This window comes from Dipodomys merriami, unplaced genomic scaffold (genome assembly GCF_024711535.1).
Source record: "Dipodomys merriami isolate MVZ:Mamm:240054 unplaced genomic scaffold, mDipMer1.0.p SCAF_3237, whole genome shotgun sequence".
Classification (NCBI taxonomy): domain Eukaryota; kingdom Metazoa; phylum Chordata; class Mammalia; order Rodentia; family Heteromyidae; genus Dipodomys; species Dipodomys merriami.
In genome coordinates this window covers 1,156-17,563 of record NW_027204757.1, presented here as the reverse complement: position 1 = coordinate 17,563, position 16,408 = coordinate 1,156, and the positions used below count along the sequence as shown (strand labels likewise).

The 16,408-nt window shown below is 40.8% G+C and overlaps 2 pseudogenes; both read right to left on the bottom strand.

The window, feature by feature from the left end:
• Positions 1 to 880: 880 nt before the first annotated feature.
• On the bottom strand, positions 881 to 1,126 carry LOC138841633 (short coiled-coil protein pseudogene; annotated as a pseudogene).
• Positions 1,127 to 1,576: 450 nt separating this feature from the next.
• Positions 1,577 to 2,571, bottom strand: LOC138841634 (serine/threonine-protein phosphatase 2A catalytic subunit alpha isoform pseudogene; annotated as a pseudogene).
• Between the last annotated feature and the right edge of the window lie 13,837 nt (positions 2,572 to 16,408).

The window sequence follows — 16,408 nt, the reverse complement described above, 5'->3', positions numbered from 1 at the left end:
ATACAAATCTGGAGTGAAAACATTTGGAGTAAGTTGCTACTTTTATCAATTTTTTTTACCTATTTCTATTTATTCCTCCAAGATTTTCTACTTCTAATAGATACATAACCAAAATGTTTATCTTTTCAGATACCAAGTTGCTTATTTGGTGCAAAATTAAGTTGCTTTTTTGTTTTTAAACGAATCTCAATTTGATAAATTAGTTTCAAATTAAAATCCTCTTTATAGCCCAAATCTGTTTTCAAATAATTAAACAGAAACCATCAGTCCTATCTTATTACTAACACAACTGACAAACTTTAGGAAAGGTTTTGGTTAACATCAGGACTTACACATCAGGTTACTGTTAGGTGATTACTACTCAAAGTACTTTTGCAAATGTGAAACTATCTTGACTTAGGAGAAGAGAAATAGGGAGGATGAGGCAGATGGAGGAGAGGCACACAATGGTGGTCAGATACATACATAAAGCTGTGCATTCAGTACATGATTTTGGTCACATTTCACAACATGGTTATTTTCTTGTATATCTCACTAAGTAAGCATGTAGTAAATGACATTCCTAAGCCTACATATCAACGCAAATTCAATAAGACATTCATCTTCAAGTTAAAATATATGCAATTCTAATCATAAAGTCTCTACAAGATATCTGCACATTTTCTTAGACTAACATAATACACAGACTAATGGAAGTCTCCTGTTAAGTAGTTAATTTTGCCTATATTTGACATTGTTTTCATAAACAAAGGTACTGTAACTTTTAGAATCTACCCACATTTTAAAGGGGGGAGAGAGGAAGGGAGGGTGAAGGAATGGAGTGAAGGAAAGAGAGAGAGGGAGAAAGAGAAGCAGCAAATCCGTAAATGAACTCAATCCCTTACTTTCTTTTGCTTTTTGTGTCAGTTTGGAAAACACTAGAAGCAGACATGGCGTTTTCTATATATTGTCCAAGAACTTGGTTTTCTGATTTCAGCTTCAGTTTTTCTTCCTTAACTGCATCTACTCTTGCTGAGAGATCTTCAAGTGTGTGTTGAAGTTCCAACACTTGATTAATAAGTCGTGTTTTTCCCTCTAGTTCTATCTGATTTTCCACATCAACTGCATCCATGTCAGGGTTCATCATCCTCCTGGGCACTGAACTGTACCTCACACAGAAAAATCATGATGAATGGTCGTCAGAGGGAGAGGCAGGATCCGGAGATCATGCCCTGGGCCAGGACTTCAGCACCAACTGACCAAGAAAGTTATTTGTGAAAGCCAACATGGCCACAGGAGGAGGTCCTTTTGACAAAAGTATGAACAATCAGGATTTACCCAACTGGAGCAGTGAATGTGTTGACGATCGACATAACAACATGGATTGAGGTGGCCAACAGAAGAAGGCAAATAGAATTCTTTTCATCAGAAAAGAACAAGTTTGGTGTAGGCTTGTTCAAGTTCCTGACTATATTACCAAATCCAAGACATTGTGGGCAAAAATGCAAGATCTGTTAATGTTGAGCATTTACTAATCTAATAGATCAACTTAAAGAACAAGGAAAATCATATGTGAAGTTTCTCCAAAAAATCCTTGCTAGAGAAAAATGAGGATATTCAGAAAAATGAGGAGATTCAGCTCCGAGATCTGGTTCTGTAGCTGAGAATACATCACTAAACATAGATGTGCAGTCTGAGGCTTCAGATACCATGAAAGTAGTAAATGTGGCTCACCTCTATGAGGTGCTGGATCAAACTGCAAGAAAGAATATTTGAGAATGCCATTAATGTCCATGATTGCAGCTGGTTACCATAAAGATAACAATAGAGCACTGAAAATCATTACTACATTCTGGTCATGGCACCAGTTACATCCCTCCATCACCAACTGATGAGCTTTAGACACCAATGTCAGCCCTTTCACTGGTATGATTAAATGTCTCAGAAATATCTTGCTCAAAGGTGAAACCAGCTGGAGGAGATATACCCCAAACAGTACCATCATCTGGATCAGACTTCAGCAAGTCACAGACCCTCATGGGGAAATTCCTGTAGGTGATCAAGGCTCAGATGTGATCCAGGGTATCTATGGATGCTGAGAAACCACCATGCAGTTAGAAGATCTGCCCATCCACCAATGCAGTGAGAGGAAGATTGGAAAAGTTTACAGACCTTTTTGACTAACATTTCATTTCCATATTTCCTTAAACACTCATCATAGAAACCATAAACTTGTGTGCTCTCACGATTCCCTCGAAGAATGGTGATGTGTTCATGGTAATGAAATTTAAGAGCTAGAAGCAGTATGACTGTTTCAAGTGAATAATATCCTTTGTCAATATAATCTCCCATAAACAAGTAATTTGTTTCTGGTGATTTCCCACCAATTCTAAACAGTTCCATGAGATCTTGAAATTGCTCGTGCACATCTCCACAGTGTGACTAGACATGGAAGCTCTTGTACATGGGATTCTTTTTTCAGGATTTCCTTAGCCTTCTCACAGGGACTCTTGATGTGGGACTCAGCTGCTTGCATTTATTCAGCTATTCTATCCACGGGTCCAGCACCTTGGTGAGCCACTTCATGTCCATGATGCCATGCTGGAACTGGCGGCTGCTCTGCGCTGCTCCCCCACCACCGCCTGAACACCAAGATCAGTAGAAAACCCTTGTACTTTCAGGTACATTGTAAAAAGCTTTGGTCAGCACTGCAGTAGACAATCTCTCCCACCTCTTCCCCAACACACACCTGTATAGAGTCCACATTTTTCTTTGGGCTTCCTAAGGACAAGCTTGGTCTCCATCTCTACAAAAACGTTTATATTTTTTATTGTAAAGATAATGTACAGAGGTTTTGCAATTATGTAAATGAGTACATGTTCTATCAAGCATTGTTACCCCCTCCATTGTTTCCCCTACTATCCTTTCTCTCCTCCCCAAATCCTCCCTCCCCCCTCTACAACTATCCTTTCTCTCCTCCCCAAATCCTCCCTCCCCCCTCTCCACAGTTGTAACATTCCTTTTCAATATAGTGTCTTGTACATCTCATTGTTACAGTGGGTCAAATTGTATCCTTATTTCAGCATGTTGTTGGTCAAACTGTATCCTTATTTCAGCATTTTGTTATTTCCCTTCCCCTCCCTAAATTAGAAAAATATATATACAAGATCCAGGGTAGCAGAATCAAATGCAGTGAAAACAGGGAAAGAATATACAGGAAGAATATACAATGTACTATGTGATTTTTCTGTTTCTTTTATAAATACATTAAAAACTACATCGAGAAAGATAAAACCACTTGTGTCCCTATCTTGGGATTCATTTTGCTTAGCATCAGGTTATATGTTCACGTGTACGTAGCTTTTGACCTACTCTACTTGTCGTAGACATATTAGTTATTGCGGATAAGGGAAACCATGGGACATATGTTTCTTTAAATCTGGCTTACTTCACTTAATTTTTTTCCAAGTCTTTCCATTTCCAAACAAATGAAACAATGTCATTCTTTATGATGGAGGCATAGAATTCCACTGTGTACATATACCACATTTGCTTGATCCATTCATCTACTGAGGGGCATCTGGGTTGGTTCCATATCTTAGCTATGGTGAATAATGCTGCGATAAACATAGTTGGGTTGGTAGCTTTAGTATGGTCTTGTTTGTGATCATTTTGGTAAATGCCCAAAAGTGGGATTTCTCAATGTAGAGTCTTTTGAGGAACCTCTAAATTGCTTTCCAAAGTAGTTGAACAAGTTTATAATCCCACCAACAATGTAGTAGGGTTCCCTTTTGGCCACATCCCCTCCATCATCTGTTATCAGATTTCTTGATTCTAGCCATTCTAACTAGGGGGAGGTAGAATCTCAATGCTCTTTTGATTTGCATTTCTTTTATGGCTAGAGAAGTTGAACAGTTCTTCATGTGTCTATTGGCCACTCTTATTTCTTCAGAGAACTCTAAGTCTCTAGCCTACTTGTTAATCAGGATGTTGTTTGAGGATTTATTGTTGGAGGATTTAATTGTTTGAGCTCTAAGTAGTTTTTAGATAGGAGGCCCTAGTCCATTGTATGGCTAGTGAAGATCTTCTCCCAATCCATGGGCTTTCTTTTGATCTTTCTAGATATGTCCTTTGCCGTGCAGAAACTCTGCAGTTTCATGCAATACCATTTGTCCAACCTTTGATTTGTTGTGTTTTTGGGTCTTTATTAAGAAAATTTTGGCCTGTGCCAAGGAGCCCTAGATTTCTCTTATTCTTGTAATGTTTTCAGGGTGTCTGCTTTGACTTCATGCACCAGAATCAACTCCAAAATGGATCAAAGACTTCAGTGGTGTATAAAGATCTAGCCTTCTCTCTGCTCTTTTCTAGCTCTTTCTCAGCTCTTTCATTCTCTTCTTTCCCAGCTCTCATTCCCAGGCCTTTCCCAGCGATATGGAGGGCCTACATAGCCTGGTCCTAGCCAGAATGATGAATAAACCTACCCCTTACCTGAATACCAGGTGTGTGGTGCAGTTCTTATTCGGCTACCTCTTTTTAAAAAGCTGACATAAATGGTGCCATGACTCGGATAGAGGGCTTAAAGTCAGGATAGCTGGGATTACTCTATTTTTTTCCTCTTTTTTGTTTTTGTTTGTTTGTTTGTTTTTCCCTTTTTGCTCTGAGGAATACCCACAGTTCTGATGGCCTTTTGGGAACCAGTCTGTCTGCTGTGAACACAGTGCATAGATACCATTGCTGGCCTTCACAACCACGTCCACACCACCTCTCTACTCTGGTGAGTGAAACTACTCTCTATGGCTCTTTGTTGCTCAGTCTCTGTCCAGATGTGGCGCCACGCCAGACAGCTCCTATGGCTTCTAGCTGAAAGGCCGATCACCTCTGAAGCTGAGGACGCTTACCTTTGGGGGCTTGTTCATTTCTCTCTAGAGGGCTCTGGGGGAAGTTGGGACACCGCTTCTGCCTGGTCAGCTCCCTTCTCTCACCGGACTCTCCTACTTATTTAATGGGGTGCTGCGAATCACGCCTGAGCCATGAAATCCCTTTGAAATGCTTCCTGCGCTCCCGGGAGAGACAGAGAGCCTAATTTTAAGCCATTCTCAGATGTACACAGTTTTTGCTACTGCAAGGTAAATGGTCAGAAGTCTGTTTAATTTCAGGCTCTCTTTGCTCTCTATCTGCCATTCATATCCAACTTTCTATCATTTTTTTCTACAACTTTTTGGCTTGTGTCTTGAAGACTGTGAAGCAGGTTGGGTCCCGGGGACCCCCCTCTAGGTTCCCTCTCAAAGGCTAGCCAATGTTGGCTTGATCTATTTGTTCAGGGTTTCTTTGCATTTTTCAGAAATTCACCATCTTGAATTGACCATCTTGGCCATATGGTGGGTTAAGAGTTTGACCCCATCTGACCCTTAACCTTCCACCAAGCATACTAGTCCATCCAGCTATTCTAAGGTGCCTTGCTAACAAGTTGTTCTTTTCACAGGACCTGGTAACTAAGGCCCAACCATGTGATGTGCTTTGTTAGCAAAGATGTCTAAACATTGTTGTCAAAATTTTAGGATGAGTTTTGCCTTTTTTGTTTTGTGTTGTGTATTCTACTGAGTACATGGACCTAAAATACTGGGCATATCTGTGCTAAAATTCTCATCACATCTAATGAGTTTTGTCATTTCAGAATATTTTTTGGCAATTCTTGATGAAGACCAGGTAAGCTCTGCTTATTCTATTTGATCTCCTTGTTGCTTTAATTGGAAAAAATAAAGGGCTTTTGTGGCAAAGATTTCAGTTCAAAGCTAACCCTGGCTGAAAATCAAGTACCCTGTATTTGGATTCCCCCTCACAGACCACCAGAGACTACAACCAATGCAAACAGCAAAGAGTCGTTTATTGCAAGCTCAAGCTTGGTCCTCCATGCACTCGGTAACTGGTGATGCTAAGAGGCCCTGAGCATAGAATCAGCACAGTTTTTATGGTACTAAACAAACAACTTTAAGGTTAACTTTTAAAGCAAGCTAAGCTGGGCAAATATAATTGGTTGACATTTATAAAAAAATATCCTTGTTCCGTAGCTTGACCACAAATGGTTATGAGTCACACATAGTCCAACAATATACATGGCATGTTTCACCCTGAGCTCTGAAGAACCAGTTGGTTGGGCCATTATATGGTTTTAACTGAAACTCTTAGCCCTAAGTCACTCAGGGGCAATCACCTGCCTTAAGCAAATGCCACCTATGGCTCCAAGAATTGTTTGTGCATGGCTTTCTGTCTTAAATTCCTGGCATGGGGGTTAACGTGGGTCAGGAGTCAAGTCGCAGAACTGAGATGGAGTGTTAAATAAAAATGGAGTTGCCTAGCTTTTTCATTCTCTCCTCTTCTAGAGCATCAGGGACTAATCATGGTCCCTTAATTGGTACAGTCTTTTATATTTACAGTTTGGTATTGGGATCTCAGAACTAATAGATGGACTGCGCTGATCTCTTTTTACAAGGTCTGATTGTAAGTAACAAAATTAACAGTACCAAAGGCCCTTACTTTTTAAATCCTTTCTTATCCAGAAGATACCAATTTTTCCCCAACTTTTTTCCCAAGGCTTTCTTTGCTACCCTCCTCTTCTTCACAATTCCTTGAGTTTTTTTTTTTTTTAATCTCAGAACAGCCTCAAGGCACCACTGAGATGCAGAAGCTTGCTAAATTTTAAGGCTAAGAGTAGGGCTGGTCTCATTCCTTTTACTATCTGTATTGATAACACATTCAGCAGGTTATTACCATATCAGAGCCAAACTATGGTGTAACTTTAAGAGCGGATTTCCAGTCACTATGCACTGAAGTGCCTAAGGCTAGCAAGCCAGTGATATCCTTGCCCCCAATATCCACTGTGGGAATAGAGAGTGTTTCTGGATATCACCCAAAAGAATGTCTCACAAGATCTTAGTTTTAGCAACCTTCAACTAGGAAGCAATCTTAGGTGATGGAATGAGGCAGGAGTTCAGTCTACTTTTACCATGGTGTAGGTGGTTTTTGTGACAATGTAGATTTCCTCTAGGTGACTGTCAGACTATCATCGAACTTTCTCAGTGGCCCCAAGGAACTGTCACACCTTGTGCTGGGAGGCAAATTTCTACACAGACTGGTTAAGGATACATTACATAGGCTTGGCAGGCTGTGGCCCCGTTGATTTTTAAGACTGTTTAGACAATAGTCCTGAACAATTTACCAAAATAACAACTTTCTTTCTAACCAGATATTTTTGTAAATAAACAAAGAAGGCTTAGTCTTGTAACCATCTCTGACAGATGCAGTCTCCACACTTGCACACCTGTTAACACCATTATATTTTTATCTATTTTGCCTCATTTTTCCAAAACTGACTCTGGACTCTTGATCTTAACAGGAGGTTGATGGGCGAAGGTCCATCTTCTGTAACTTCTTCAAGCTGACTTCAGGGGTGTTGATCCTACCTAGCCAGGAACCTATAACCTTAGCCTATTTTACAAAGAGGTTATCAGGGTTAGATGCCATTAAAAACAATATTTTAACTTTTTTTACAACAGCACAGAACATTTCTCTGGCTACAGCAGAGTAGATTGTTTAGCACTCTGGTTTGTAAAAGCATCTTTCTGGATGACTTAGGAATGTGATCTCTAGTGACTCTAACAAAGCCTAAGTTACCTTTGCAGGCCTTCAGACAGATGTCAATAGAAACACACTCTCAGGTTTACAAACTTTTTTCTGAGCAGATGAATTTCATGTTCCTGGTGTCAGCTCAAAATTTACTGCCAATTAGAACTCTTGGCACATAAAGGGGTTGGGATTTAAACTATCCCTCACATTTTATAACATTAGCTTTTTACTATCACAGAGGACTGGCAAGTTTCTGTTCCTTACAAGGTAGATAGTTTGTAAGCATGCCTAACGTCCGTGACTATCTTCCCATGACCTCCTGGCTCTGACCAATTTTTGAAGGGCCACACACAAATGACTCTAGGATCTGACATTTCTGCCATCCAAGCAATGGCTTACTGCCTCTGGATGCTCCTCCATTGCTCTTGTCCCAGGAGTGTCTTCTCTACACTGGGGTAAATGCCTCATTGGCATTTCCCTTAGCTGGTCTCTGGACTTGATCTCGGGGCCTGAGTGTTGTCCCTCAGCTCTCTAGCTTAAGGCTAACACTCTGCCACTTTGAGTCCTAAAGCAACTTTGCTTGCTCTTTCAGCACTCTGCTGGCTCACAGGGACCTTTTTCTGCCCGGGCTGGCTTTGAACCAGTTTGCTGATCAATGAGTCTTATAAAAGGCCACTTTACTCCAATTAAAAGCAACAAGGTGGTCAACATAGAAGTACCTTTTAAGCATGCGTTTACCTGAAACTTATTAAGAGCCAGGTTACATCTGACAAACTTGTAAGTATCCTCTGTGCTTTGCTCTGGGCTTGCTGGAAACTGTTAAAAACCTATAAGAGCAAAGTGGAATAGCAATTCTTTTTGTAATCCTAATTTTTTCCTTTGTGCATTTTGTGGCAAATATAATTTTACTTTTAAACTTTATATCCAAAACTCCATTCCTAATTCTTAAAGCCTTTTATTAATCTCTTTTAATACTTTATACTTTAGTTGTCACTTGCATTTTGAAAAAAAAATCCTTTAAAATCTTGAGGCTAAGTGTCACTCATTGTCTCTTGGCTGCTTGTTTTAAAACAGATATACATTAAAATTTAAACTCAAATAAAAATTTTTCCTTAATGCAAGAATTACAGTCCCCATCACTGTATCAAAAATCTAGACTTAACACCTTTATGACTTTTAGAAACATCCTAATTTTAAAACATCATTGAAAGCAAATCACATTATACAAATAAACTTTTTAACCCTCTTTTAAAGGGCTTCTTAATTTTAATTTTAACACATCCAAGGGGCAGTTTTAGTAATACTAATCAGATCATCACATCACTCATTTTAACTATCATGTTTTCAGTGTCTTCTGCAGGGAAAAGAGAGAACAAAGATGGGCCACTCAGCCCCTTCTATGGAATGGGCATGCACCCAATTTGACTCTTGGGTTAGATGAACTGCGTTCGTGCCAGCTTGCCCTCTTTCACATGCGTGGACTTCTCCCAGGGCCTGTCATACCATGCATGACCAGCTGAACTGCACTTCTGCCTTTTCACCCCTCACCCCTACAGATTTTCCCTTTTCTTTTCTCTTGATTCTTGAATGAAATACACGGTTTTAAACAAACAAAACAGGTACAGTCTTTGACAGTGTTAAACTAACCTTTACATTTAAATTTCAATTTCAGCCAATTGTTACAGCATGCTGACAATTTTTATCTTGAACATGTTCACAAACACATTAAAAAAACACACAGATATTAAAGTGCGCAAAAATCAAAATCGGTTGTATGTACATTTTCTAAAATTTTTAAACAAAAATTTAAAACACTATTTCTTTAAACTAAGTAACTTTGTTGAGCTTCATTTTCCCAGAGCTTGCTTGTTTAGCAAGGCAATTCACCAATGGACCTTTTGAATCCCTTCTTGTTGGAGGAGGGCTGGGGGAAGGGGTCACTTGAAACTAAACTGGCCTGATTTTTTTTATCCAATTTTAGACAAAAGCACTTTACAAATTGTTACATTGTCAGGACCAGCTGAACAGTCCAAACCAGTCACACGTCTTTCTACACCCTCCCCGCCGGCAGCCTCCACAAGGAGAAAATACAGCCTGAATCTTGAAGGAAACCAAACTAGTCCATCAACCTTCCATGCCTCACAGGGAGGGGGACATAGCAGGTCTGTGGCGGAGCCCAGCCAGAGGCTGGAACTTTTATTCCCCCAGAGATGTTCAAATAAATAACTAAAACACAAATAAACACAACAACCAAGAACCCATATTTAAAACTGGTACCAATTCTAAAACAGGACAAGACAAGAACCAAAGGCTGAGTTGGGGACTAATTGGCCCCCAGCTCATCCTACCAGAACTCTGTGCTGCTCCCACTCAGCAAGCTGAATCCAGAGTCTGCTGAGTGAGCCTGCCATTCTCACTCAGACCTTCCTTACCTCAGAAAACAGAAAAGAAAACACACCGAAGTAAACAAGACAGACAAATGGCCACACAAAGAGAAAATCAGGTCTCAGTGAACGGGGCAACATCTCAAATCCACTTACCAAGGCACTCAAACCCCCTCTACTCATTCCAGAGAATTTTTCTTTTAGATTCCTGCAAACGTTGACCCAGGGAACTTCCAAGGCAGAGGAGAATTCCCAGTCATCTTGGGGCAAGGGAAAAAGTCTGTAGCGGCCATCCCCTCAGACTGACAGGTTCTCCCCCATGCTCATACCCGCCAGGCCAAGGCCGGAGTCTAAGATCTTGCTGGAGCCACCTGCAGGTGTTCAGTGGCAGTTTTTAAATGAACAAGAAAAAGAGGAGCCAAATTAAAATTACAAACACAGACAAGACAAGGACAGCATGCGTGTTGTAGACTGTCAGTCAGAAAGTGCCAGACTAGAGACGGGCCCAAAGGTCCACACTAGTGGACAGTCTACCCTGTAAACTATCAGTCAGAAAGTGCCAGACTCAAGCTTCCACACTAGTGGATAGTTTACCCCCACTGGGGATCCGGGGGACATCTCCAACCAGCCCCACAGGCTACTTTATAGTGTGTCCACCAAGGTTTCTGGCCAGCCACAAAACCCTACTTGCAAGTCAGACATGAAACACTTAACACAAAGCAGCTGCACTCTACTTCTGGCCGGCTAGACGACTCACTGATCAGGCATCTGGGTGGGCTTCTGGGGGGGAGCGTCCCGGACGAGCCCCAATCTGAAGTATCCCGTTTTTGGATGCCCCAACACAAACCACCAGAGACCACAACCAATGCAAACAGCAAAAAGTCATTTATTGCAAGCTCAAGCTTGGTCCTCCATGAACTCGGTAACCGGTGACACTAAGAGGCCCTGAGCACAGAATCAGCACGGTTTTTATAGTATTAAACAAACAACTTGAAGGAACTTTTACATAAAAAATACATGATTGGTTAACTTTTAGAACAAGCTAAGCTGGGCAAATATAATTGGTTGACATTTATAGAAAAATATCCTTGTTCCATAGCTTGACCACAAATAGTTATGAATCACACATAGTACAACAATATACATGGCATGTTTCACCCCGAGCTCTGAAGAACCGGTTGGGTGGGCCATTATATGGTTTTAACTGAAACTCTTAGCCCTATGTCACTCAGGGGCAATCACCTGCCTTAAGCAAATGCCACCTATGGCTCCAAGAATTGTTTGTGCATGGCTTTCTGCCTTAAATTCCTGGCATGGGGGTTAAAGTGGATCACGAGTCATGTCGCAGAACTGAGATAGAATGTTAAATAAAAATGGAGTTGCTTAGGTTTCTCAAAAAATCCCTAAGACTCCATCTCCAAACTAACCTGCAAGGAGCCAAGCTGGAAGCATGGCTCAAGACTCTTATCTCTAATCAGCCAAACACTGGAAGTGCTATTGTAACTCAACGTGGTAGAGCACTAGCCTTGAGTAGAAGTGCTCAATGACAGTGCCCAGGCCTTGAGTTCAGACCTTGAATAACAACTGGGACAAGCCATCCCAGCAACGAGCACCTAGACTCAGCCAGTCTGGGGAACAAGGGAACATAGAGAAGAGTAAGAGGAGATGACCTGCTTAGTGCCTGCCCTTTCAAAATTAACCAGAGCCGGGAGGTCAGTAGAAGTAAGAAGCCTGCCCATCCAATGTCTATACCTGTCTACCTATTAACTGAACAGGAATTTATATTCTTGCCTTTGTCACCTGACTTCTCTACCTAGTTGCCAGATGTCAGAAGTAGCTAGGAACATTTCTACCAACATTTTCAGCTCCATGTCCTTCCTCTTGCCATTTATTTGTTCTCTGGTATTTGTTTTACAGCTCCTCAATGCTAATGAGACTTCTCTAGACTTCATCTAATGTCTCATGCCACCAAGGGACAGCTGCTGCTCTCTGCCTTCTTTGGGAGGGGACCAAATTCCAGCCTTTTACCCCTATTGTCGGTGCCCCTTTTAAGCAGGAAGTAGCTACAGAGAATCTGCGCTCTATTTCATGATCATTAAAATGCTGCAATGGAAGGTTGGCTCCTGGATGGCTAGCAGACTCCACCCTCCTCTCAGCAAAGTCTCCACCCAGTACCTGTGTTACCTAGGCAACTGGGACAGCTGGAATACGTCACATCTGAATTTGATGTGGCCACATCTTTCTCTGCCCATACCCTAGATAAGGCCTAGATGCCCTCTCTCTGCTCTTTCCTAGCTCTTTCTCAGCTCTTTCCTTCTCTTCTCTTTCCCAGCTCTCTCTCTTTCCCAGCTCTCATTCCTAGGCCTTTCCCAGCCATGTGGAGGGCCAACATGTCCTTGTGCCAGCCTGAATGATGAATAAACATACCCTTTACCTAAAAATAAATAAATAAAGATCTAGCTTTAGTTTCCTACAGGCATTTAACCTATTTTGCCAGTACTATTTACTGAAGATGCCATCTTTCTTCCATTCTATTTTTTAGCTCCCTTTTTGAAGATTAAGTGGCTATAGGTTTGTGGGTTCATTTCTGGGTCTTCAGTTCTATTCATTGGTCCTCATGTCTGTTCTTTTGCCAGTACACAGCTGTTTTAATTACTATGGCTTTGTAGTAGTTTGAAATTGGGTATTGATATTCCTCTATTCTTTCTGTTATGGATTGTTTTTGCTATTTGGGGTCTTTTCTTGTTCCATATGAATTGTGTGGTTGCTTCTTCTATTTCATTGAAGAATGAGGTTGGGATATTGATAGGGATTGCATTGAATTTGTAGATAGCCTCTGGCAGTATTGCCATCTACAAAGACTTCTTATTTCTGTTCTACCTACTCAGTATGAGATTTTATTTCCCAATTCTGATACCTGCCCTGTCTCAAAAGAGATGTTCAACCTGCGGATCCAAATTGCAGTTGCTTTTTGATGTCAAGTTTTGGAGCCAGTTTTAAAAAATACACTGAAGATAGTTTGTGCATATGGTTACCATAGTTTACATCTACTGAAGGAAATGCCAAAGGAGATAAAGCACAAGAACAAAAACTATGATTACTCAGAACTTATACCTTACAGAAAAACTTTCACAAATACACTAGCTTATAAAGAGGCCCACAGTTCTTCTGTATTCTCAGAACTTTAAAGAAATGTTACTTCAAAGGAATGTAAATAGCTCCCAAGGTCTGTAGTAAGGAAAATTTCAGAAAATTAGTTAACATTTTCTTAATGTTGTAAACACAAACAAATTTATAATGCATATATCTGCTAGTGTAAATCAGTGTAAGAATATAAAGAATGTAAAACGAGTTTAACCTAGAGTTGATTTTAGAAAAAGGAAATCTGTGTTTTTGTTTTAATAAAAAATCTTTCTAAAGTTAGATCTTTGTATAGACCCTGCAGCCACAATCAACTCCAAATGGATCAAAGACCTTTAGGTAAAAGTAGACATCTGGAAAATATTACAGTGAGGATTAGGGTAAACACAAGGGCTCCTTGACACGGGTCAAAACTTCCTTAATAAAGGCCTGGAATCACAACAAATCAAAGAAAGATTGGATAAATTGGACTGCATTAAACTTCAGAGCTTCTGCAAGGCAAAGGACATAGCTAGCAAGATAAATAGAAAGCCCACAGACTGGAAGAAGTTCTTCACTAGGCATATTCTAAGGTAAAGCATCCTAGAAGCCACATTTAGGTAGATGGAATATTGGAGTCTTTATTACTCAGTTAGCAGGCTGCTGGCCACCCATTTTTACAAAGGCCTGAAGCCCCCAAACACAAAAAACATGGTTAGGAAACAGTTTAGAGAGGAAAGAAAGAACAAAAATAACAAACCAATTCAACACCAATGGAGAGTTGAATTGTGATGCCATGATGACTGGAGATGAGTCAGAAGACAAGACATGATCACAGCGACACATGTGGCATGGCATAATGGCGGCTGGGCTGGGCTGGGCCTAAATAGGGTCTCAGCAGGGGACAGGTCCACAGGTTACTAAATCTGCCAGTCCAGTGCCTGGGACTGGTAATTTCTAGCAGCCTAGTGCTCGCCCCTGTCTCCAGTGATCTGGGAATATCCATCACCTGGGAGTCAGATGATGATGGAGGCATTTTCCTTCCCCCGGCATGAAGACAAGATATGAGACCTTATCATCCATCATGTGGCCAATATGGCACCAGTCAGATCTACCCTCCTTACCTCAATCCCCACTTTTTTTCTTATGTACATTAATTCATTGATTTTTTTTTTCTGGAAGAGATCCAAATTTTACCCTGGGCTGCTCCCTTCTGCAATTTTTAAATTTATATATATATATATATATATATATATATATATATATATATATATATATATACACACACATGTATATATATACACACACACACACACACACACATATATATATATATATGTTTTATTGTGAAAATACCATACAGAGGGGCTACAATTACATGAGCAAGGTAATGAGTACATTTCTTATCAAGCATTGTTGCCTCCTCCTTTGTTTTTCCCCTACCATCCCTTCAATCCCATCTCCACCACTATACCCTCACCCCTGGCGCCAAAGTTGTAAAGTTTGCTTTTCAACATAGGATTTTGCACATCTCATTGTTGCAATAGGTCCACCTGTATCCCTAGTTAAACAATTTGTTTTTTTCCTTTCCCCTCCCCAAAGTATACCAACATCAAATACAGTGAAACCAGGGCTTATACTGTGGGGGAAGAGACATACAATGCAACAAAACTTTCACCTTATAAATATGTTAGAAACAATAGCAAGAAAGAAAAAACCACTTGTGTCCTTATCTAGTGAAGTAAGCCAGGCCGAAGAAACATAGATCCCATTGAAGTACCCGATTTCGGGTACCCCTCACAGACCACCGACTCTTTGCAAACAGCAAAGAGTGGTTATTGAAAGCTCGAGCTTGGTCCTCCGCACACTTGGTAACCGGTGACGCTAAGAGGTCCCGAGCACAAAATTAGCACAGCTTTTATAGTATCAAACAAACAAGTTTAGGGGGTTTCCACAAAAGCAAGTCCACAAGTTCAAGGGGTATAAGTCCGCCCTGACCATATTTGCCTTTTTCTGATGGAACACTTAGGCAACTGTTCTGTTCCTTAAGGATGGGCAGGGTTGGTGTCAACCTGGGGTTTTTCTGAGAACTTTCTCTTTGGGGGTTACTCTGAGGGCAGCACAGCTCAGAGGGGTTGATCTTAAAATGGAGTTACTGTAGCTCTTCACCATGGTTTCCCTTATTTGCAATAACTAGTATATGTCTGAGACAAGCTGAAAAGATAAGATAAGATGTTAGGTAAAATGAACCCCTCCTGTAATTTAAGAAGTCTCCAATAGTTATGCCCTGTATCTGCTCAAAGCCCTAATTTGGGAATTTAAACTATCCCACACATTTTACAACCCACTTAGATGACTGGCACATTCTTGCCCAGTTACGAAGCAGACAAACATTTAGAAAGGCATGATTACAATTTACTTTCTCATGATTTCCTGGCGCTGATCAATTTTTTTTTTGGGGGGGGGGTCCAGTCGTGGGGCCTAACTCTGGGCCTGGGCGCTGTCCCTCAGCTCTTCAGCTCAAGGATAGTGCTCTACCACTTGAGCCACAGTGCCACTTCCCTCTTTTTTCTTTTTTCTTATGTGGTACTGAGGAATCGAACCCAGGGCCTCATGCATGCAAGGCAAGCGCTCTACCACTGAGCCACCTTCCCAGTCCATCAATTTTTGAAAAGGCAAACAGGATCTGATACCATCTCTGCCATCCGAGCAGTGGCTTGTAACTGCATCTGGATGTTTCATCATTGCCAGGCTCCCAGGAGTGTCTTTCTCCATGCTGGGATACACACGCCTTGGCATTTTCCTTAATCACTGGAATTGAGCTGGAGAGATGAGCGATAGTGCTCAGGCCCTGAGTTCAAGGCTAGCACTCTGCCACTTTGAGCCCCAAAGCAACTCTTTTGCTGACCAATTAGAGATAATCTCACAGGGACCTTTCTCTGCCCAGGCTGGCTTTGAACCACAGTTCTCAGATCAACAAGTCTAAACAAAAGGCCATGTTTACTGCCATTAAAAGAAACAAAGATGGTCATTAGAAATAGTTTTTTAAAGCATGGTCTACCTAGAACTTATTAAGGGCTGAAAGTTATATCTGACAAAATTGTAAGAATCCTTACTCCTTTTTGTGGGCTTGCTGGGAACTCTTACAAAAAAAAACCTATAAGAGCAAACTGAAATAGTAATTAAGCAATTATTTTGGTAATCCTAATTTTTCCTTTTTGCACTTTGAGACAAATATTAACAATTTTACTTTCAAACTTTATAACCAGGAATTCATCTCCATTTTTTTTTGCCAGTCCTTA